Here is a 24,446-nt window from a genome sequence, read left to right on the forward strand (position 1 = left end):
CTTATTATTAAATCACATGTACTCTGTTAAATGATTTGCAAGCTGTCCAGCCTAGTTTCATTTTTTACATCTCTCCGATGAGTGCATTTTCATTTTATAACAACAAACTTCTCATAGGTCAAAGAAAGCATCTTCTCAAGGAGGTCAAATGCCCTTTACTTCACATTCAATTTAATGAAGCAGGATAGGAAATCACTGTTTCTGAGCCATCGTTCCTAGCTCTCAGTGATAGGGCAGCCCAGCACTCTTAAGTGATGGAAATCTCTAGGCTTACAGCTCGTCTAGATGATTTCAGACACACAAAGCAAGTGCACTTGTTTGAGGGCTGCTGTAGAGACAGCTGGGACTGGAAGAGTTAAAAAACAGCATAAATATCACACTTGTCCAACTTCTGAATTTAAAATGAAATAAAATAATAAAATAAAGTAAAGTAAAACAAAATAAAATAAGAAAATAATAAAATAAAACAAAATAAAGACAAGGGAAAACATCTGCCCAGCGTCTGCTCTACTCTCTCCTATGAGCTTCAGACTCTTCCTAGAAATGTCAGTTCATCAGGTGACACTGCTAAGACCAGTATAAAATGAAAGAATGATAATGTGGGAAAATAAAGTAATCACAGTGGGAATCTTATCCCTTTTGAGGTAAATCCTTGTCCACTTCAGATAAGAGATGCAGTTTTGGTTTTGGGTATATCTCAAGACCTCTGGCCTAATAGGCCCTTGCTTTAGTCTCAGATTTCTTCCAAGTAGTCTATTTTATATCCTCAACACATAGTTTTTCTTATTTTCAATATCTTGTATGGTTCTTCACACAGAGTTGATATTCAATGGATGATTTTAGAAAGACATATAATCTGTTAAATTTGCCAGATACTTTAGAAAAAGCTTTGATCTTCTCTTAGATCTCCTTTTTTTTTCTTTTGTGGAAAACTTCCAACAACCAGCAGTTTATATTGCATTTGGAAAGAAAAACACCTTGGATTTACTTTTATCTATTTTAGTATGGGATATTTCAGACATATAAGAAGATAGAGAACAATATAATGAAAATCCACATACCTACAAACAAGCTTTAAAAATATCTTAAAGTTTTGCCATGTTTATTTTAGAGATATTTTAAAAAGAAGCAAAACGCTGAAGATACACTGAAGATTCTGCCTTCCTCCCCACCCACCTTCTGCAAAGCCTGCATCTACACAGAGGTTGATATATGTCATTCTTATGCATGGTTTCTCAGTACATATTCACCTTTTTATACTATATGGGTGGTTTATACTTTATGATTTTATTTTACTATTTGGGAAATGCATGTTTTACTATGTACATGTTTATGTATAAAATCATTGACAACACAGTGTACATATAATTTTCAGATTTTCTCTTTTCACTCAGTGTTATGTTTTTCAAATTTATTCATGCTTATTCCCCTGACTAAAGATCACTGCTTCTCCAACTCCGGTAAAGATTTTTTATATTCTTAATTTTCAGTCATCATGAGCCATCTGTCTAATTACAATACAGTAAAATGGATTATTAGAAAATATAATAAGACAAGAGTGTACTAAATACAAATCGCACTTTTTAATTATTATATTTAACAGATACAAATTACTCTGTCAAGTTGCTATAAAAGTTTCCAAATGCTTGCTCTCGGCTTTGCTACTGTCTCGACACATATTGGTGACAAATAACTTGTCAACTGATACGAGTCCATAGAAGGTGTCTTGAGTAATGGTCTAAATCATCTACTTTCACCACGATGTATGTATGTGTGTGTGTGTGTGTGTGTGTGTGTGTGTGTCTTCAGTTGAACCATTTGTTTATTTGTCATTCTTTTGGTAAATATTTGTTTCCAGTTTTTGCCATGGCACACAGTGCTACAATGAATATCCTGATCTACCACATCTCCCTGTATTGGAGGCATTGTGCTCAGAATGCAATTGTTTGGTCAGAAGACCACAAAAATATGTTTAAAATTTTGATGAAGGTAAAATTGTATTGGAAATATATTTCTTAATGAGATGAACTTTGCCAATTAGTTCATATAAATGAATGTTACACAAAGTTGAATGAAGTAAGTTTCAGTATCAACTTAGTCCCCATTCATATTCATAAAAATGGTTAGATGAGAACAGGGAGTCTTTTGTTATAACAACACGATATATTCCTCCTAGCTTCTTTTGTGTTTAAACTGAAATTAAAATAATAATCAGGCATAATAATTATTAACAAGTTTTTTTTAGCTAAAAAATTAATCAAGTTCTTTAATTTTGTTGAATGTCAAGAATTAGAAGCCATCTCACTTTTTGTTTTTTTGGTTAAATAATCCGCTATCTTAACAAACTGAGTATCACATTCCTCTTTGAAAATATGTAACTGAGGTAGGGATGCAAAAAACCTAGATTCTGTAATGGTAACTAAAATAAAATTTTAAGATAACATGGGTATGTCAATTGAAATTATGAAAAATTATACTTGTATAATACTAAAGTGAGGAGAGATCAGTGTATCTTTTTTTTTTAAATTTCTTTTTGTGAGAGGGAGGGAGAGCACAAGCAGAGGAGGGGCACAGAAAGAGGGAGACACAGAATCCTTAGCAGGCTCCAGGCCCTGAGCTGTCAGCATAGAGCCTGACGCCAGGCTTGAACCCACAAACTGTGAAATTATGAAATTATGACCTGAGGCAAAGTTGGACACAACTGACTGAACCATCCCGGTGCCCCTAGACCATTGTATCTTGACCAGTAGTTTAGGTTTAATAGTGAAAAGGACTGGGTTTTTCATTTTTGATGATTCTGCTTGTATTTCACCATGAAGTTGTTAATACATAAGTAAAAATTTAAAAGCCCATCTGGAACATTCCTTGAGCAGCTCTAGAAGAACAGCACTTCAAAAATGAAAGCAGGGTCATTAAAATATGTGTGCTGTCATGAACACACACAATATGGTCATTAACTTCCGATAACTAGGCTCCAGCGGGGAAATTGGTGGGAAATCTCTGAGAATCTGCTTGTGTGACCAGCACTGCAATGCTTGCAATGGTCACCTGCAATGGGGACTAACTTAGATTTTTTGGAGGCTGCAGGGGGGTGGAATATGTGCTATCACTATGTGACCCATGAGGAGAAGTCATCTCACGTTGAAAGGGATTGTCGTTTCATCAAAGTTATTAATTTTCTCGGCACTCACGCCCATGCCTCACATGGAAAAGATCTGAAGCCATAGGAAACTGTACTAAACCCAAGAGATTGGGAGAAAAAGGACGCAGATTCCACTGAGAAAGCCTTCTAATGTGAGTGTGAACTGGGGAAGATAAAATCAGGCCTGGATCGGAGACTGGAGGGACAGGGCGAGCCCCCTCTGCGGGGAGTGAGAGGGGAAAAAGAGAGTCCGAAACAAAAAAACCTCCGCTCAGGGGAAAAACCTTCGCTCGGGGCGCAGAAAGACCTTGCGCACAAAATACCTGTGCACCAGGCCCACCCACGCTCCAAATCGCCCCGGCGGGGCTGCGCTCCCGGTTTGCTTCTTTGTGCGGGCTCCTGGCTGGCTGGGAGAAGCTGCGCGCCTGCCGCCATTGCCCTTTGGGCGGGCTTGGACCCCTGGAGGAGCCGCGCGCAGGCACCGGGTGTCCATGTTCCTGGCTGGCTGGAGCTCTAGAGGGAAGGCAAAGAGCTAAAAACTGGCAGATTTGACCGCGAGTTTGNGCTTCTTAACAGATATAAGCAGCATAAATGAGCAAGATTTTAGAATAATAATCATAAAATTAATATCTGGGCTTGAAAAACNGCACTGGGTGTTATATGGAAACCAACTTGACAATAAACTATTTGTAAAAAAAAAAAAGTTATTAATTTTCTCAATTTCTGGGAAGAGTGCCAAAAAGGCTTTTCTAAGACTTAACAAATACTTGTTAATTATCTTTTAATTTTTCACTTAAAGTTACCCTACCTAATCCAAATACTTAGTAGAGATTGGAAAAAATCAACTTTTTTATTTTCAGTAAGATTTGAAAATGCAAGTAGTTTCCATGAAATCTTTCTACCTTATGTGCTTTAAATAATTTTTTGGGAGCACCTGGGTGGCTCAGTTGGTTAAGTGACTGATTCTTGATTTCAGCTCAGGTCATGATCTCACGGTTCATTGGTTTGGGCCCGGCATGAGGCTCTGTGCTGAACGCTGGTTGGGAGCCTGGAGCCTGCTTCAGATTCTGTGTCTCCTTCTTTCTCTGCCCTTCTCCGCTCATGCTCTGTCTCACTCTATCTCTCAAAAATAAATCAATGAAAAAAAAATTCTGATTTTAAATAGTTAAAATATAAAGTTTTGGCATGAGTGTGTCCTATGGACTCAATCAGGCAAAATCATCGGTAATATTTTTTACAACTTTCTATTTGTTTTTGAGGCTGTATATATAGAAGGTAAAGATCTGGAAATTCATATGTATGTGTATATATATATATACAGTAGTTTCAAGTTTTTATTTAAATTCCAGCTAGTTAAGATATGGTGTAATACTATCTTCAGATGTAGAATACAGTGTGGAAATTAATTTTTAAAACTTTTTCACGTCTATGTGCCATTTGGAAAGTCTTCACATCTCTTTAAAGTTTATATATATATTTTATTTCTGAGAGAGAGAGACAGCGTGAACAGGGGAGGGTCAGAGAGAGAGGGAGACACAGAATCCAAAACAGGCTCTAGACTTTGAGCTAACCGTCAGCAAAGACCCTGACGCGGGGCTCAAACTCATGAACCGTGAGATCATGACCTGAGCCAAAGTCGGATGCGTAACCAACTGAGCCACCCAGGTGCTCCTCTAAAGTTTATATTCTGAAGACTGCTGTTTTATTTAATGAAACATGGTCAAAGTGCTCTTAAAAATACTTGTATACCCCTACCATAGGCCTTTGAATGTTACCATTTCTCCACAGTCCTGCCAAAGCCTTGTATTATCAGACTTTTCTTCATGTTCACCAGTTGGATGGATGTGAAATGGTATCACATGGTTGTTTAAATGCATATTTTCATAATCACTTTTGATGGTTAACATCATTTAATATATATGATGGCCATCTGCGTTCTTTTTTCTCTAAATCATCTTGCCATATATTTTTTCTACTTTTGGGGTTTTCTTTTTCTTTTCGATTTTTAGCAGGTCTTGATACATTCTAGTCTTTTGTCAGATCTAACTGAAATCAGCATTGGACATATTCTTTCCCTTTGATGCCATCATTTTACTTGTTTATATTATGCTTTGCTGTATTAAGATCAGAAATTTTCACAGTTTACCTATCTTTGTTTCATAGGTTTTTGTTTGTTTTGTTTAGGAAATCTTTTTAACCTTGGGGTAATAAATACATTCTTCCGTAATTTCTCCTAAAAATGTTAGTCTTATATTTTACTTTCCAGCATTTAATCCATCTGCAAATTATCTTTTTATGTAGTATGAAATAAAAATAATTGATTTTTTCCTATGAATAACAATTGCCCTGGCACCATTTATAGTAATCCCTTTTTCATTGACTTATAAAGCCATTTCATCGCACGTCAAGTTTCTGTATATATCCACTGCTGCTTCGCTACTCTTTTGTTTAAATAACTACACGATGCTTAATACCATTCTTACATATTTTTAGGTTATTGAGGCATAACATAAATACCATAAAATTCATTCTGTGCAGGTGTACATCTTAATAAGTTTTAATACATTTATACAGCTGTGCAACTATCATCACGGCCCCAGTATTAGAACATTTGAGTCATCCCCAGAAGTTTCCTTATGCCTGTTTGCAGCCAGTCTCCACCCCATTCCCAGGGCCTGGCAGCCACAGATCTGTTTTCTGTCCCTTACAGATTTGCCATTTGTAGAAATTTCATACGAACTGAATCCCACATTATGTGGTCTTTTATGACTTAGCATATATAATATTCTTGAAGTTCATCTATGTCGCAGCATGAAATCATGGTTCATAATTTTTAATGATGAGTGCCTATTAGCCATTCACATATCTTCTTTGGTGAAATGTCCATTTAAATCTTTTGCTTATATTTTAATTGAATTGATGTCCTTTTAATACTGATTTATGAGAGTTTTTTTTTAAATCAGGTATATGATTTGCAAATATTTTATCCCAGTCTCTTACTTGTTTCTTCATTTTCTTAATGGTAACTTTAGAAGAACAAAAGATTTTTATTTAGATAAAATCCAATTTATCAATTTTTTTCTTTTTTGAATTGTGCATCTGGTGTCACATTGAAGAAATCTTTGCCTGCTTTGAGGGCACAAAGTCTTATGTTTCCTTATAGAATTTTTATAATTTTAGCTTTTACATTTATGTCTATGACCCATGTTAGGTTCATTGCTGTAATGGTGTAAGTTAAGAATTAAAGTTAGTTTTTAAATATTTTTCCTATGGTGGGCACCTGGATGGCTCAGTTGGTTGAGCGTCAGACTCTCTCCAACTCAATTTTGGCTCAGGTCATGACCTGATGGTTGTAGAATTGAGCCAGGGGTCAGGCTCCAGGTCAGGCTCCAGGTCGGGCTCCTCATGGGCTCTGCACTGGGTGTGGAGCCTGCTTAAGATTCTCTCTCTCCCTCTCCAATTGCACACTCTTTCTCTCTCTCTCTCAAAATCGAACAAATGAACAAACAAGCAAATAAAAAATATTTTTCCTGTGGTTATCTAATTGTTCCAGCACTATGTGATGAAATGACTCATTTCCCCCACTGAATTTCTTGGGACCTTTTTTGAAAATCAAGTATTTATTACAATTAAGAAGGGAGGTTAGAATGAACCATGTGGTACCCAATTAGTGATGGAGACACTGTATCAGTATAAACTCATGTTTACTTTTATATAGATAATGATCTAGCTATCTAATTTAATTATATGTATATTACATATATATTTAATTATATATAAATTTGTATAACTATAGGTATGTGTACATTGATAAGTATATATACACATATCTCCTAGCTTTGTCCTCTGAGAGGGCCTAGAAATAATGTCATCCCTAGAAGCAACATGCAGATCGGCATCTAGGTTTTGGTTTTTAATATCATTCTCTAGTGAAAGAAATCAGGGCTCCTTGGAGAAATCACGGATTCTAGGTCTGGGTCAGGGAAAATATAAGATGAGCCAAGAGATCTTGTGGGAAAGTATGAAAGTACTTAAAGACAAAATGATGGGAATATGTGAAAGTGACACAGGAGTCAATGTGAAAACTCCTAACAGCCAAAGCTGGGAAGATTTGAAGAACAAAATAAGTAATGTAATATCAGATTATAACCCAAAGTATAAAATAAATGCTCATGAGTTCATACTGTTATAAATAAATGATCAAATAAACGGATACAAGAGGAAGAAGAGACAAATATCCCATTCTAAGGAATGAGAAAGAAGTCGTGTAGACATAACTACCTCAAGGAAGTGGTGCACAACTCTCCACCCCTTAAGTGAGGGCTGTGCTTAGTAACTCCCTTCCAAGCAGTACATTATGGAATAGGGTGGGGAGTGTTGAAGAGGAACTTTACTCTAGAATAACCTGACAAGTATGACTGTGACCAAATTATCAAAGTCAAAATCCTCCATGATGTCATGTTGATAACATGTACCCTTTTGATAATGGTGTGGTAAGAAAAACATTTTACCTTTGTGGTCTTTCTTCTTCAACATGCATAACCACAGTCTAAACATGAAAAAGACAGTAGAAAAACTCAGTGTGAGGGACATTCTGTAAAATACCTGACTAGTAATCCTCAAAACTATCAAAGTCATAAAAAAACAAACAAAGAAAGGTTGACAAACTATCATAGTTCAGAGGAGCCTAGGAGACATCAAAACTAAATGTAATGCGGTATCCTGGAGAGGGTCCTGATACAGAAAAAGAACATTAGTCCAAACAAATGGAATCCAAATAAAGTATGGATTTAGCTAATAATATTATATTAATATTGGCTCATTAGGCATGACAGATGCACCATACTAAAGTAAGATATTAGTGACAAGGGGAACTGGGTGCAGGGTATGCAAAAACTATCTGCATTCTTTGTGGATTGAAAACTACTCTAAAACAAAATTTTGTGTTTTTTAAGGCTTTTGAGAAAAGTTAATATAACCAGGACAATTTACATAAATACTGTTGCCCAGAACATGAAATAAAACAATTGACCATAAATATGAGCATTTACTTGGGGATTTTCTATTCTTTTTTTTTTTTTAAGATTTTATTTTGGGGACACCTGGATGTCTCAGTTGATTGAACATCTGACTCTTGATTTTGGTTCAGGTCATAATCCCAAGTTCGTGGAATCAAGCCCCATGTTGGGTTCCACGCTGAGTTTGGGCCCTGCTTCGGATTCTTTCTCTCTCTCTCTCTCTCTCAAATAAATAAATTGAAAAAAATTGTAAAGATTTTACTATTAAGTATTTCTACACCCAATGTGGGGCTCAAACTCATAACCTAGAGATCAAGAGCCACATGCTCCACCAACTAAACCAGCCAGACACTCCAGGACTTTCTCTTCTGATTCATGATCTATATGTCTCCTTTTACAAAACCACACTATCATAATTACTGTAGTTTCATAGAAACTATGAAGGTGGGTAGTATAAGTCCTCCAACTATGTTCTTCTTTTTCAAGGCATTTTAGACATTCTAGGTCTTTTGTTTGGATCATCTTGTCAATTTTGCCAAAAAAAGATGACAGGGATTTTAATAGATTTTAATAGAGATTAGATTAAATTTATGCATCAATTTGGGGAGAAGGGGCATCTTCAAAATATTAAGTTTTACAGCCCATGAATGAAGAATGGCTTTCATTTTATTAGAAATTTACTTTAATTTCTCTCAGCAATCTTTTGTAGGTTTCTCTGTACAAGTTTTTCACTTCTTTTGTTAAATGTATTCCGTATTATTTCTGTCTGATGCTATTGTGAATAAAATTGTTTTCTTAATTTAAAATTTTGATTATTTGTTGGTATAGTATGAAATATAATTGATTTTTAAATTTTGATTTTGTATCCTGTGACCTTTCAAATTTATTTACTAATTCTAGATTTTATTTTGATTTGTTTTGGGTTTTGGAGGTGCCTTAAGATTTTCTATACACAGGATCATGTTGTTTGCATATATAAAGAGTTTTATTTCATTTTTCTAATATATACTTGTAATTTGTTTTTATAACCTGATTCTACTCTCTAGAACCTGTAGCACAGTATTGAATAGAAGTGGTGATAACAAATATTTTGGCTTTGTTCCTGATCTACCGATCTAAGTGTGAAATTATTCATTTTTTTTTTACTAGTAAGCATGATGTTAATTTTAGGTTTTTCTTAAATGCCCTTTCTGAGATAGAGGAAATTCTCTTTTATTCTTAGTTTATTGCCAGTTATTTCTATAATAAATGGATATTGGATTTTTTTCAAATGCTAGTTTGATTTTATTGAGATGACCAGGTGATTTTTGTTCTTTATTTTATTGATACTATGTCCTTTATTTTATTGGTTTTACATATTTGAATATAAAGCAAGTTTGTATTCCTAGAGCAAATCCCACTAGGACATGATATATAATCCTTTTGATATATTGACTACATTAGCTAATATTTTGTTAATGAGTTTTGTGTCTATATTCATTTAGGATATTGTTTTACAGTTTTCATTTGATATATTTGTCTGGCTTTGGTATCAGACTATTATTGGCCAGAGGATGAGTTAAAAAGTGTTTCTTTCTCTTCTGATGAAGGTTGAATAGGACTAGTATCTTCTCTTCTTTAAATATTAGATAGAATGAATAGTGAAATCATCTGGATCTGAGCCTTTCATGTGTGTGTGCATGAGAAGATTTTTAATTACTAATTTAATTTCTTCAATTATTTACAGACCTATCCAGATTTTCTGTTTCTTCTTGAGTCTACTGATAATGGGCATATTTTATCAATTTATCCATTTCATCAAACTTGTTTAATTTGTTGGCATAAAGGGGACTGCAAAATTCTTTTGTAATTATTTATATTTCTGTAAGGAAATTACTGATGCCTCCTCTTTCATTTCCTGATTTTACTGATTTGTATCTTTTTTCTTTTTTTTTTTTTTGGTCACTCTAACTCTTTATCAATTTTGTTGGCTTTTCAAGAATGAACTTTTGTTTTATTGATTTTCTTTTTTAAAAAAAGTTTATTTATTTATTTTGAAAGCGAGAGAGAGATCAGGGGAAGGGCGGAGAGAGAGGGAGACAGAAAATCCCAAGTAGGCTCTACACTGCCGACGTGGAGCCTCATGTTGAGCTGAAATCTACAAACTGTGAGATCATGACTGGAGTTGAAACCAATAATCAGAGGCTTCATCATTCCACATCCCGATCTCTTCTTTTTTCTTGTAGTAGGAGCTTAGATAATTTCCTTAGATCTAGCTTTCTTTCTAACATAAGTGTTCAAACCACTAAATTTCCTTGTAAGTACTTTTTTAAAAAAAATATATTTATTTTTGAGAGAGAGAGACAGAGTGCAAGTGGGGGTGGGGCAGAGAGATAGTGAGACTGAATCTGAAGCAGGCCCCAGGCTCTGAGCTTCAGCACAGAGCCTGATGTGAGGCGTGAGCCCAAGAACCCTGAGATCGATGAGCCAAAGTCAGATGCTTAACAGACTGAGCCACCCAGGCGCCCTGTCTAGCACTTCTATAGCTGCATTCCCCAATTTTTATGTTGTGTTCTTCTTCAAGTAATTAAAGATTTTCTTATTTTCCCTGTGGTTTCTTATTTGACCTTTGGGTTGTTTACAAATGTTCAATTTCCAAATATTTGGAATCTTTCAAATTTCTTCCTATCATTAATTTATAATTTAATATTATTTTTGTATTCAGAGAACATATTTTATATGATTTCAATTCTTTTAAATTTACTGAGACTTCTTATATGGCCAAGACTATGGTATATCCTGGGGAATGTTCTGTTTATCCTTGAAAAGAATGCATATGCTGTTGTTTTAGGGTGGAGTGTTCTATAAATGTCATTTTTGAAGTTTTGATGTCATTTAGGCTTATTGATAGTGGTAAAATCTTCATATCAGTATTGATTTTCTGCCCATTTGTCCTATCAATTGCTAGAAATAGGGTATTGAAATCACCTTTAATTGCTGAACTGTCAGTTTTTCCTTTTAGTTTGTGTATTTTGGGACTCTAGTATTAGGTGTGTGTACATTTATAACTTTCATATATATTGACTCTTGTATCATAAAGTGCCCTTCTCTGTTAATAATATTTTTGGTTTTAGACTCTATTTTAAACATTGATACTAGTATAGCCACCCAGCTCTTTTATGGCTCCTGTATATATGGAGCCATACATTTCCTCACCCTTTTACTTTCAAACTAGTTGTATATTTAAATGCAAATCATGTGACTTTTAGACAACACACAACTGGGTCTTATTTTTTCAATTCAATCTGACAATTTCTGCCTTTTCATTGCAGTGCTTAATCCATTCACTTGAAAAGACAGTAATATAGTTGGATTTTGAGGTGCCTGGGTGGCTCAGTCGGTTAAGCGTCCAACTTTGGCTCAGGTCATGAGCTCATGGTCTGTGAGTTCAAACCCCACTTTGGGCTCTGTGCTGATAGCTCATAACCTAGACCCTGCTTCGAATTCTGTGTCTCCCTCTCTCTTTCTTTCTACCCCTCCCCCACTCATGCTCTGTCTCTATCTCTTAACAATGAATAAACATTAAAAAAATTTAAAAACTATAGTTGGATTTATTTCTGCCATTTTGCTCTTTTTCTTAATATGTCTCATGTCTTTTTTGTTCCTTTGTTCTTCCTGTACTACAGGTTTTGTATTTAATCAATATGTTAATATATTTTTAAATTTTCTCCTTTTAAAAATAACAGCTTTATTAGGATATAATTCAAGTATAATACATTTTACTCATTTAAAATGTGCATTCAATAGCTTTTGGTGTATTTGCAGAGTTGGACAACCATCACCACAAGAAATTTTAGAAGATTTTCATTACCACCAAAGAACCTCCATACTTATTAGCAGACACCTCCCATTTTCCCCTAACCATGACCCCCCGACCCCCCATCCGGCCCTAGGCAACCACAAATCTACTTTTTGTCTGCAGGGATTTGCCTATTCTGGTGAGAGTGGATACCTTTGTATTTTATTTCTGGTCTTAGGAGGAATGCATTTAGTCTTTCACCATTAAGTACAATGTTAGCTATGGGTTTTTCACATAAGCCTTCAATCAGGTTAAGGAAATTCTCTTCAATTTCTAATTTGTGAGTATCTTTATCAGGAAAGATGTTAAGTTTTACCAAGTGTTTTTTCTGCATCAATTGAGATAATCATATGATTTTGTTTTAATGTCTGTTATGATGTATTGCACTAATTAATTTTAGGATATCAAACTTTGCATTCCTGGAATGAATTCCACTAATAATATATAGTTTTTTTCATAGGTTGCTGGGTTCAGATTACTAGTATTTTACTGAGGATTTTCTTACCTATATTCATAAGAGATGTTAGTCTATAGGTTTTTTTTTCTTGTGGTATCTTTTTCTGATTTATTAGGTATTAGGTATTAGGGTAATACTGACCTCATAGAATGAATTGAGAAGTAATTATTACTTTTATATTTGCAAGAGTTTGTGAAAAATTGGCATTAATTTTTTAAATGTTTTGTAGAATTCACCAGGGAAGGCATCTGGGCCTGGGCCTTTCTCTGTAGGTAGTTTTTGCTTATTTTTTCAATCTCTTTACTTATTATAGTTCTATTTAGATATTTTTTGAGCAGTTTTGGTTGTTTTTATTCCTCCTGGATTTCATCTATTTCATCTAATTTATGTACTTTGTTGGCATACAGTTGGTCATAGTATTCCCTTATAAATCTTTTTTGTTTCTGTAAAGGCTGATAATAATGTCTCCTCTTTCATTTTAATTTTTTTAATTCTATATTTTATAGAATTTCATAGTGGTTACTCTAAGCATGCTACATCTTAACTATCACAAGCTAGGTGAGGTTAATATTGACTTAATTCCTGTAAAATATTTCCTAATTTGATGGTATCATTGTCATATATTTTCTGCCTATACATGTTAAGAACCAAATAATATAGTACTACCAATTTTTCTTGTTACGGCCCTTGGCTGTCTCATTTTTAGGGTTTTCCTACAGCTGGGATTACAAACTCAAGTTAGTGGAGCATAAGGTTTTCCCTGCTCATTACCTAATGAATTTACTGCTTTTATTGACAACTCTGCTATCCTTGAGTTATTACCCTTTGCTCCAAATCATGTCTGCCTCAGCCAGCAGCAAAGATGCAGGCATTCCTGGGCAGCTCCCCTCTTGTAAAATTACCATGTCAACTAATTGGACGTGTGTGTGTGTGTGTATGTGTGAGAGAGACAGAGAGAGAGAGAGAGAGAGAGAGAGAGAGAAGGAAGCAGGCTAAGTAAAAGAGGCCACAGACAGACTTCCACTGTTCTTACACAAAGTATTGTCATTTTTCATAAACAAATTTCTTAATTTTGTTGTTTGTTATAGGTCAGCTTTTTATAGCCCTCAAATGTTGGTTTGTCACAATTTTGTCTAGTTTGATACTTGTTTTCTGGGGAGAGGATTCTCCAATATCTTTATGCTGCCACATCCAGAAAGCCAAACTTCCTGCTTTTAAAAGAGAAAGCTTCTTGTAAAAAAATTAAATAATACATAGAGGAATAAAGAGTAAAAATCAATTCCTCTGTACTTCCACCACAACTATTATTGACCCCAACTACTATTAACCTCAATGTGAATATCCTTTCATACTCTCTTAATGTATTATCATAAAAGTTTATATTAAAAGGACCACACATTACAGAATGTTTTACAACCTGCTTTTCTTCTTTCAATGAGGTAGTGCGTATTTCACTGTCAGTGTGACTAGATTTACCTCAGCCATTTTTATGCCTGCACAGGAGCCATTTTATGACATAGTTGTTCTAAAATTTATTTCTCTGTCCCTTATTGAGGAATTTTGAGATGGCTTCCCCCCCCTTTTTTTTCTCATTCTACAAACAACAGTGTGATAAAAGTAATCTTAGCACATTGGTTGAGGAATGTCTTTAGGATACATTTCTAAGGGAAATGTTACAGTTTTCGGGGTGTGGTCATTCTAATGGTGAATATTTTCTCACATAATCCTCCAATTTACAACCCCTCCATCAACATGTATGGAGAGCTGTTTCTTCATATTTTCATAAGCTTCAAGCATTGTTCATTTCTTTCATGTTTCCAAGACTATTAACTGGCATTGATAATACCTACTTTTGCTTGTACTTACTTGATTACTAGTGCTTTCAAACATGTTTTCTTGTTTCTATTGAATATTTGTGTTCTTTTTCTGTGTGATGTTTCCAGCTCCTTAATTATATCAAGTCTTCCATGAGCTCCCCAGAAACATAGAGCTGGAGAGAGGCGGGCCAATTGGAATAGGTTTGGAGGCCCTGATGAATTTCTTCATCTGAGAAGATATCAAAAATGTTAACCTGAATATTGTTTGTTAAGAATCTCCACCATCTGCTTGCTGTAACTGCACGGGGCTGCGCAGGGGTTCCTTTCATAAACAACACGCAGCGGGTGGCAGGAGTTTGTTTCTTCAGGTGAAGGTTGAGCTCTTCTTTAGGACACTCATTACAACTAGGTGGGAAGGAGCCACTAGATTCATGTTGCTGAAAGGTGTTTTTGGTCAGCTTGGGCATGGGCACCGTCTAATAGATCAATTTTCTGAGAATCCTTGAAAAATAGGAAGGTGGGCACAGAACCAATTTCATATTTTTCAGATAGTCAAGGGCGGTGTCTAAATGTCTCTCCTGATCTGATGGGTGCTCCAAATGTGGGGCAATGATCATGTGGAAGCCCATGGCAAAAAGATTTACCGAAGGCAGAACAAAGGAGATAGAAGTTTATTGAATACACCCCAAAGGAGAGAGGTGGGGGTTGGTGGTCAGGGAATCAGAGGAGAGACTGTGTGTGAGGAGGCAGTGGGTGGCGGCTTTGTTTAAAGAGGGAAGGTGAGGGGGTAATGAGGTGATCAGTCAGTTGAGCCTCTGGGTCTTGATTTTGGCTCAGGTCATGATCCCCGTCTGGGGACTGAGCCCTGTCTGGGGCTCTGCACTGAGCACATAGCCTGCTTGAGATTCTTTCTCTCTCTCCCTCTTCCCTCTCTGTATTTGCTCTCTCTCTCTTTCTCTCTCTAATTAAAAAATAAATAAAATAAAATAAAATAAAATAAAATAATAAAATACAAAGGAGAGGTGAGACCATATGGCAATGTAAGGAATTTTCCCTTTTTTGGTAACTGTGCCTGGTTGTAAGTAGCCCANTTGTTCATTTCTTTCATGTTTCCAAGACTATTAACTGGCATTGATAATACCTACTTTTGCTTGTACTTACTTGATTACTAGTGCTTTCAAACATGTTTTCTTGTTTCTATTGAATATTTGTGTTCTTTTTCTGTGTGATGTTTCCAGCTCCTTAATTATATCAAGTCTTCCATGAGCTCCCCAGAAACATAGAGCTGGAGAGAGGCGGGCCAATTGGAATAGGTTTGGAGGCCCTGATGAATTTCTTCATCTGAGAAGATATCAAAAATGTTAACCGGAATATTGTTTGTTAAGAATCTCCACCATCTGCTTGCTGTAACTGCACGGGGCTGCGCAGGGGTTCCTTTCATAAACAACACGCAGCGGGTGGCAGGAGTTTGTTTCTTCAGGTGAAGGTTGAGCTCTTCTTTAGGACACTCATTACAACTAGGTGGGAAGGAGCCACTAGATTCATGTTGCTGAAAGGTGTTTTTGGTCAGCTTGGGCATGGGCACCGTCTAATAGATCAATTTTCTGAGAATCCTTGAAAAATAGGAAGGTGGGCACAGAACCAATTTCATATTTTTCAGATAGTCAAGGGCGGTGTCTAAATGTCTCTCCTGATCTGATGGGTGCTCCAAATGTGGGTCAATGATCATGTGGAAGCCCATGGCAAAAAGATTTACCGAAGGCAGAACAAAGGAGATAGAAGTTTATTGAATACACCCCAAAGGAGAGAGGTGGGGGTTGGTGGTCAGGGAATCAGAGGAGAGACTGTGTGTGAGGAGGCAGTGGGTGGCGGCTTTGTTTAAAGAGGGAAGGTGAGGGGGTAATGAGGTGATCAGTCAGTTGAGCCTCTGGGTCTTGATTTTGGCTCAGGTCATGATCCCCGTCTGGGGACTGAGCCCTGTCTGGGGCTCTGCACTGAGCACATAGCCTGCTTGAGATTCTTTCTCTCTCTCCCTCTTCCCTCTCTGTATTTGCTCTCTCTCTCTTTCTCTCTCTAATTAAAAAATAAATAAAATAAAATAAAATAAAATAAAATAATAAAATACAAAGGAGAGGTGAGACCATATGGCAATGTAAGGAATTTTCCCTTTTTTGGTAACTGTGCCTGGTTGTAAGTAGCCCATTGGTTCGTTAGGGCCTATGGCTATTTGAAGGTGGGTCCCCTGATGGGTCTGTCTGTATTCAGTCAGGTGGTCACTGGGGACCCTTTCTATATTCCATTGCTCAAGTGTGTTTGCCTAAAAGCAGCCTCCAACTTCACAAAGAAAACTTGATGGTGTTCTTTAGCTAACTCTGCAACCTTATTGTTCCTCAGAGCACACTGTGGAGCCCATGGTGTCTGAAAATGAACCACAAGGAGAGACTTGGCTCTGAGGTAGGCAGCTGCTTAAACTGCTGGCCCAAGCTGACTTCCATTATGGCTGCTGCCACCTCAGCCACACCCTTGATCATGCTGCTGCCAGACAGAAATGCTGGAGCCTAAAGTTAAATCATTACTTCAATCTCTCAGTAACTAACATTTTCCATTCTCTTAGAATACCTTACTCTCTGTTCTGTAATTTGGGTTTCAATCTATGCTTAAGTCATCATTCTGGCAACGCAAATATCTATGAAGATATAGAAAAAGACTCACCTGTGTGAGTCACCTGTGCTTCATTCCAGACAATCTGGTCATCCCACTCCGAGCCCTACTGCCAGCCCTTATCCACATTCGGCTCCACCATCCAGAAATCAGTACCAAATAAATCATGTTATTCTGCATAAAAGTTTGTCAGTTTTTATTCGTAATAGAAATTTTGGTTGATTACAAAAGACAAATGCAAACCTCTGCTGCGTTGGGATGGAAACCAGAATAAAATACAATAATGAGCTCTTCCAAATCAGTAGCTATTATTTCCATGTAGTCAAATCTATTTAACTATGTTTCTCTATTTTGCATGAGAGATATTCTGAAGTCCAAGATTTTAAATCTATTCACATACAGGTTTTTCCTGATGCTATGCCCCTTACTTAGTGTGTGACATATTTTATTTCAGAATTTAGGATAAAGAATAGCTAACAACATTCAGGAAATGAAGAAGAAAATTAAGAACAGCATAAAAAGGAGCAGACTGGAATTTTCCTTGAAGTAGTTCCTAAAATAAAGATAGTCAGAAAGACTGATCTCCGGTATGTCTAAAGAGACAACTAGAAAACAAGCAAAATTCTCCAAAGAAGACATACAGACACATGTAAAGAAGCTCAACATCATTAATCATTAGGGAAATGCAAATCAAAACCACAATGAGATACCACCTCAAACCCATCAGCATGGCTAAAATCAAATACACAAGAAATAACAAATGTTGGTCAGGATGTGGAGAAAGATGAACCCTTGTGTTCTGTCGGTGGGAATACAAACTAGTGCAGCCAATGTGCAAGACAGTATGCAGGTTCCTCAAAAAGTTAAAAATAGATTTATCATATGATTCAGTAATTCTACTACTGGGTATTAACCCAAAGAATATGAAGCATTAATTTAAAAAGATGTATGCAGGGGTGATGAGCCTGGGCAGCTCAGTTGGTTATGCATCTGACTCTTGATTTTGGCCCAGGTCATGGTCTTACAGTTTGTGAGTTCGAGCCCAGCTTTGGGCTCTGCACTGACAGTGTAAAGCCTGCTTGGAATTCTCTCACTCCCCTTCTCTCTCTGCCCCTCCTTTGTGTTTTCTCTCTCTCTCTCTCTCAAAATAAATAAACTTAAAAAAAAGATAGATGCAGACCTATGTTTATTGTAGCATTAATTATAATAGCCAAATTGTGGTAAAAACTCGTGTCTGTCAGTAGATAAGTGGATAAAGAAGTGGTATGTATATACAATGGAATATTAGTCATAAAAGAATGAAATCTTGCATTTACAATGACATGGGTGGAGCTAGAGACTATTATGCCAAGTGAAATACGTCAGTCAGAGAAAGACAAATACCACATGACTTCAATCAGATGTGGAATTTAAGAAACAAAACAAATGAACAAAAAAAGGGACAAGAAGCAAACTCTTACCTATAGAGATCAAACTGATGGTTTTCAAAGGGGAGCTGGGTTAGGGACTGAGTGGAAAGGTGATGGGGATTAAATGCACACTTAAAGTAATGAGCACTGAGTAATGGATACAATTGTTGAATCACTATGTCGTACACCTGAAACTAATATAACACTGTGTGTTAACTATATTGGAATTAAAATTTAGAAATAAGTTTAATTGCAATGAAGAAAACAAGCAAAATTAGTAATGATAAAGTTGTTAGTCAATAACTACAAAAAAGATGATCCAATAATTCAACCACAAGGCATGGCGTTTTAAGCTTTTGTTGTTGGATGAAAAAGAAAGTAAGTTAGCTGGAATTAAACCCTACAAGTCAAAAATGTCATATTTCTCTAATTTTCAATAGTATAATTATATATCTTTAGTGTTTATTTATATATTTTTGGGAGAGAGAGAAAGAAAGAGAGAGAGAGAGAATCCAAGTCGGGGAAGGAGAGAGTTAGAGAGGGAAGCAAAGAATCCCAAGCAGGTCCTGCGCTGTGAGCACAGAGCCCGACTCAGGGCTCAAACCCACGAACCGAAAGATCATGTCCTGAGTTTAAATAGTCAGATACTTAACCCACTGAGCTACACAGAGGCCTCTGCTAGTAAAATTATATTGTATTATTATATTATTATTATATTGCTTAAAACAATAGTGAACTCAGTTCTGTTCTTTAAGATAGTTTTCACATTTCTTACTATTTTTCTAGAAGTCAATCATGATAAAGTTCACATTGTGATTTCTACGAGAAAGTATCGTTCCATATTCTTTTAAATTGAGATGAAATGATGACTTTCCCCTCCATCTCACCAAGACCACAATATAGTTTGATAATTTAGTTTGATTTTCTGCCATATGTGCCTTTCCTAGCAGTGAATGAATGGCACACCATTCTCCTTCCTCTGCTATATGTTTAATGTACNATTGCTTAAAACAATAGTGAACTCAGTTCTGTTCTTTAAGATAGTTTTCACATCTTACTATTTTTCTAGAAGTCAATCATATAAAGTTCACATTGTGATTTCTACGAGAAAGTATCGTTCCATATTCTTTTAAATTGAGATGAAATGATGACTTTCCCCTCCATCTCACCAAGACCACAATATAGTTTGATAATTTAGTTTGATTTTCTGCCATATGTGCCTTTCCTAGCAGTGAATGAATGGCACACCATTCTCCTTCCTCTGCTATATGTTTAATGTACTAAGAGACAGTACCAGTAAGTAGAGTCAGGGTAATTACTCCAGTCCATCAAACTTATGGGTCTTTTTTCCACACCCCACCAACACCCCTCACGATTCATGTATTTTAATTTTTTTTAATGTTTATTTATTTTTGAGAGACAGAGAGAGACAGAGCATGAGTAGGGGAGGGGCAGAAAGGGAGACACAGAATCCAAAGCAGGCTCCAAGCTCTGAGCTCTCAGCACAGAGCCTGAGGCGGGCCTTGAACCCAGAAACCATGAGATCATGACCGGAGCTGAAGTCGGATGCTTAACCGACTGAGCCACCCAGGTGTTCCTGATTCATGCATTTTAACATGGATGTGTGCATCATATACATGGCATGGCACTTGGCTCTCAGGCCTGTGTGTGTGTGTTTCTGTCTGTGTATAAAAGCATTTATAGCACATGTGTATATATCTAGACCAGGATAGAGAAACTCAGGAGAATTTTTATGATACCTTAAAATTGTATATCATTTTAGCTTGCAAACTGTATTAACATCGATTATCTCATTTTACATTTCCTGCCTTATGTGTGTTTGAGGTAGAAAAGCAGGAAGTAGTCTCTTCTGCCTATGGAGGAATGACTGATCAGAGGAAGCTAAGTAACATGTCCAAGGTTACAGAGTAGAAGAGCACAGGTGGGACCTCTGAGTCCTTGATAAGTGCCCTTTACCCAATGCCATGCTGGCCCCACAGATAGAAAGTATAGTTTCATGATGCTGAATGGGTGTGACTGAAGAGTGATGTTCTTCTCTTTATTTATTTATATTTTTCAGGAACATTTCTTCAAGTAACATGTTTGATGTCACCTGGGTAGCGTTGTAAAGGAATATGTAAGAATTAAAATTGGTTAGTAGATAGCATATATTTTACTTTTCTGAGTACTGATAAAAATCAGGCTCTAGAATGCCACTGTCTTATGCAATTTTGAGGAATGGTCCTGGAATAGCATGCTGCACCCTACCGTACAACACACACACACACACACACACACACACACACACACACACACACACNTATACAGTGTATCAGTAATTAATAATAAATAGTCAACCAGATACCTGCTAATTTAGTCTAAAGCAAAAATATCAGAATTTGTGTTGCCCCTACTCCAGGTGCAATTTTTTCATGGAAAAACATTTGAATTTTATTTGATAATTTAACTATTTTAATGTCAATAAACACAGTCTGTACTTGGAACTGGGTAACAGCCATACTTTTAACATAAGATTTTCATCCTAGAATATGACTCTTTCCAAAAACATCTCAATATTAGGCCTTTTTGCTGCAGGTAATTTCCATGGGAGTCTCTTGAAAAACTAGTTTTCAAAATAGGTTGCTACTACCTCCTGTGAAGTTCATAAAATGCCTTTCTTTTTGCTTAGTCCTCCAGGATGAAATAAAAAGGTTCAATGTCTCTCTAGAAGCTGTGAAGCAGGGTCACCTCTTCCCTGCTTATCTGACACTAAGTTAAACCAGTCGTGGATATTAAGAATGGCTTCAGTGGCCAAGACCTTCCTTCTAAACTGCAAAGGAAATTTTTTGTTTTTAATTCTGTGGATAAGTTTCTCTTCTGTGTCAAGTGCAACATAAATATATGTTGTCCTTGGTTGGGCAATGGGCTTGATGTCATAGTGCTATGGATTTCTAATAGCTAGTTCTATATGTTGTTCCTGGGCCTGGGTAATGATGGCATCTTTAATGCCAGTAGCAGAGCAGTGGCTGAGTGGTACAAAAATGACCTGTAGCTGGAGGTGATAGCTCTTATAATTTCTCTAAAATAGAAAACACCATTTCCTTCTAACTCTTAAAGAACCGCCTCAGTGTAGTCTTATACTCCTCCACCTCTTCCGCCATCTTGCTGAAAGCTCCAACACTGACTGATGGTGTCCGATGGGCAGGATGAGGACACAGTCATCAGATCCGCCTCTTTTGAGCAGGGAAGGGTGGCATTATGTGTCAATGTTGGCCACCAAATGCTTTTCCACTTTAGGACTGGCAAGGCAAAGCCAGCAAGGTCCTGGAAGCTAAGCAAGTTTGGAGGCTGCTTTGGGTGAAGAGAAGACTCTGCCTGTAGATGAATGCTTTCCTTCTCCACTTCAGTCTATCTATTCCGTTAGCCATCTTATAGAATAACAGAGTAGTTACAGCTGATTAAAGAGATAAATATGTACTTAGATAGCCTTTAAAATCTCATATGAGCAGGAATGGTTTCATCTTGTGTGTGGGGGTTGAATGTAAAACACCTATTTAATTTTAACCATCATTATAATGATCCAGCTTTATGGAAGTTGGAGAGAACCATCTGCTCACAGAGGTGATTAGGAATAACACATAATGAAGCTTCATGCAACCAGCACTGACTGGGGCAGAAGGACATAGTGACCAAGACAGAGCTTGGAGATCAGGAAACAGGGCTTTGAATAGAAATTCTCCCCATGTACCACCACCATGATCTCAGACAATTAGTCTTTGTTCCTTCATCTGCAAAATGACAATAGTATCTACTTCATAGAGTTCTTGTGAAGATTAAATAAGGAAGTACATGTATATCCCTGTGCATGTCATATGCAGTCAATAAGAGGTTGCCTTATTTCTTATAAAGAAATTTGCCAAGAACTTCATAAAACAAGATTTCCTATGGATGCAAGAACTCGTATATATTTTTAAAACATTCCTGAGACTTTCGTTCTGTCTGAATCTAAGCACTAATACTGTAATATTTCTGTCTGTTACAAAATTACTCATAGTCATTATAGAACTGCCCAACCCTATATTTCTTACTTTTTTCCTAGTCCTTACTTCTAGATAGTCTGTCAAATTCCCGCAAATCATTACTATTTTATTCTGAAAAAAGATTAATTTGTTATTCTTCTGTTTAGTGTCTCAGGGTCCTGATTCCCACACACTTGATTTTTCACAGCCCCTTTGACATTTGTTTTCTAGATAGATATGGCTAATGGGAGACCAAATAAAAAAAATGGAGGACTAAGGGAGAGAAGCCAGGTTACTTCATTGCCTTTTTTCTTGGCTTTTGGCTATATATCTAGCATAGGCTAGATATATAGTCTCCATAATTCCATCCCTTTCTAGAATAACTTCTGTCTGTAGGCACAATTTCTTTTGAGCTACGCCTTGCCATGATCCCAGTTCCTACCTGGGCCTTACTTTCATGAGTGGCTGTTTCTCTGTGGTGGTTCCAGCTTCTGTATGGATGCTCTGCATTCTCGGGCCTTTGCAGCATCAACTCTAGATATCTCTTCAACTCTAGAATAACTTTTGGAGCACCTGGGTGTCTCAGTCCATTAAGTGTCAGGCTCTTGATTTTGGCTCAGGTCATGATCTCACGGTTTGTGAGTACAAGCCTTATGACTGGTTCTGTGCTGACAGTGCAGAGCCTGCTTGGGATTCTTGTCTCTTTCCCTCTTTCTCTTCCTCTTTCCCATCTTAAAATAAATAAGTAAACATTTATATATAGAGATAGATAGATAGATAGATAGATAGATAGATAGATGATAGATAGATAGACAAAATGCCTTTTGTCTGACACTAATCTTTGGCTGTTGATGTGAATTCTGGGTGTCCTCACCATTTCCTAATTGTCTTATAGACCTTCCTCTTCCTTTGTAACTAGTGGTCTGTATTAGTGTCCCCTATTAAACTGTTTGGTTCAGGTTCTCCCCCTGACTAACCTCGACAGATTCAATGATGGTAATTCCACAATTGTTTTCTCATGAATCGACCTAGTGTGAACATATGATTTTTAGAAATTTTTTTATAGAATTTGATTGAATTCCAGAGGTCTTATTTATTTATTTATTTATTTATTTTTGAGAAAGAGAGAGAGTGCATGTGCCTGTGCACTCATGCACGTGTGTGAGTGCCCGCCCAAGTGGAGGAGGGGCAGAGTGGGAAGGAGGGAGAGAATCTGAAGCAGGCTACACTCTCAGCCAAAGCCCCACCAGGAGGCTCAATTTCAGGACTGTGAGATCATGACCTGAGCTGGAATCAAGAATCTGACAACTGACTGAACCACCTAGGCACCCCCAGAGGTCATTTTTAAAAGGTAAGTAATCGATTTGTGAGTCATTTCTTTTTTTATTCAAGAAAGTTTTTAAAAAAATGCCTACTCCAGACTTTTATAATTAATTTTACTAACAAAAGACTAAATTGAAATTCTGTGCCCAAGATCTATTGGTGAAAAGTTACAATGAAGTCTAAGACATGAGTACATTGTCGAAGAAAATATTATTTTCATAATTTCTTCCTGTTAATATTATATCTCATAATATCTTGGAATTTGAAGTAAAAATAATGTAATTAATTTTGAGTTTATCCTAAATAAAAGTACTTGGAATTCTAAACTAATCCTCAAGATTTATGTATTAAGATAGTTTTTTTCCCTGTGACTTTCATGCATTTAGTTCCCACAAATTTAATTTAAAAAAAAGAAAAGATACTAATCAAATACTAGAAAAAAATTATAACTAATTTCTGAATATAAATTTTCTGCTTAATTACAGAGAATATCATAAAATAAGCCTGAAATTTCCAATTTGCTATTTGACTCAATGCAAAAGAATCAAACTTAAAACTTCCTTCAACTTTGTAGATCATTTGTAACTTAAGGGAAAAATTTCTGTCCAAAATGAAAAGGGTGAATTGATTCTGAAGTTCAAGAAAATCATATTAACCTAACATCTCAAGTAAAACAAAATCAGATTCTCTTAGGCAACTGGAGGGCTATATACATAAACTTTCATTTTTGTGCAGATGCATTGCATTCAAAAGGAAAGAGAA

At 36.4% G+C, this 24,446-nt stretch overlaps 2 pseudogenes; both read right to left on the bottom strand.

The window, feature by feature from the left end:
• Positions 1-14,406: 14,406 nt before the first annotated feature.
• Positions 14,407-16,803, bottom strand: LOC144244686 (glutaredoxin-3 pseudogene; annotated as a pseudogene).
• A 4,224-nt stretch (positions 16,804-21,027) lies between these two features.
• Positions 21,028-22,871, bottom strand: LOC144244687 (CWF19-like protein 1 pseudogene; annotated as a pseudogene).
• Positions 22,872-24,446: the final 1,575 nt, after the last annotated feature.

This window comes from Crocuta crocuta, unplaced genomic scaffold (assembly GCF_008692635.1).
Source record: "Crocuta crocuta isolate KB4526 unplaced genomic scaffold, BGI_CrCroc_1.0 scaffold147, whole genome shotgun sequence".
NCBI lineage: Eukaryota > Metazoa > Chordata > Mammalia > Carnivora > Hyaenidae > Crocuta > Crocuta crocuta.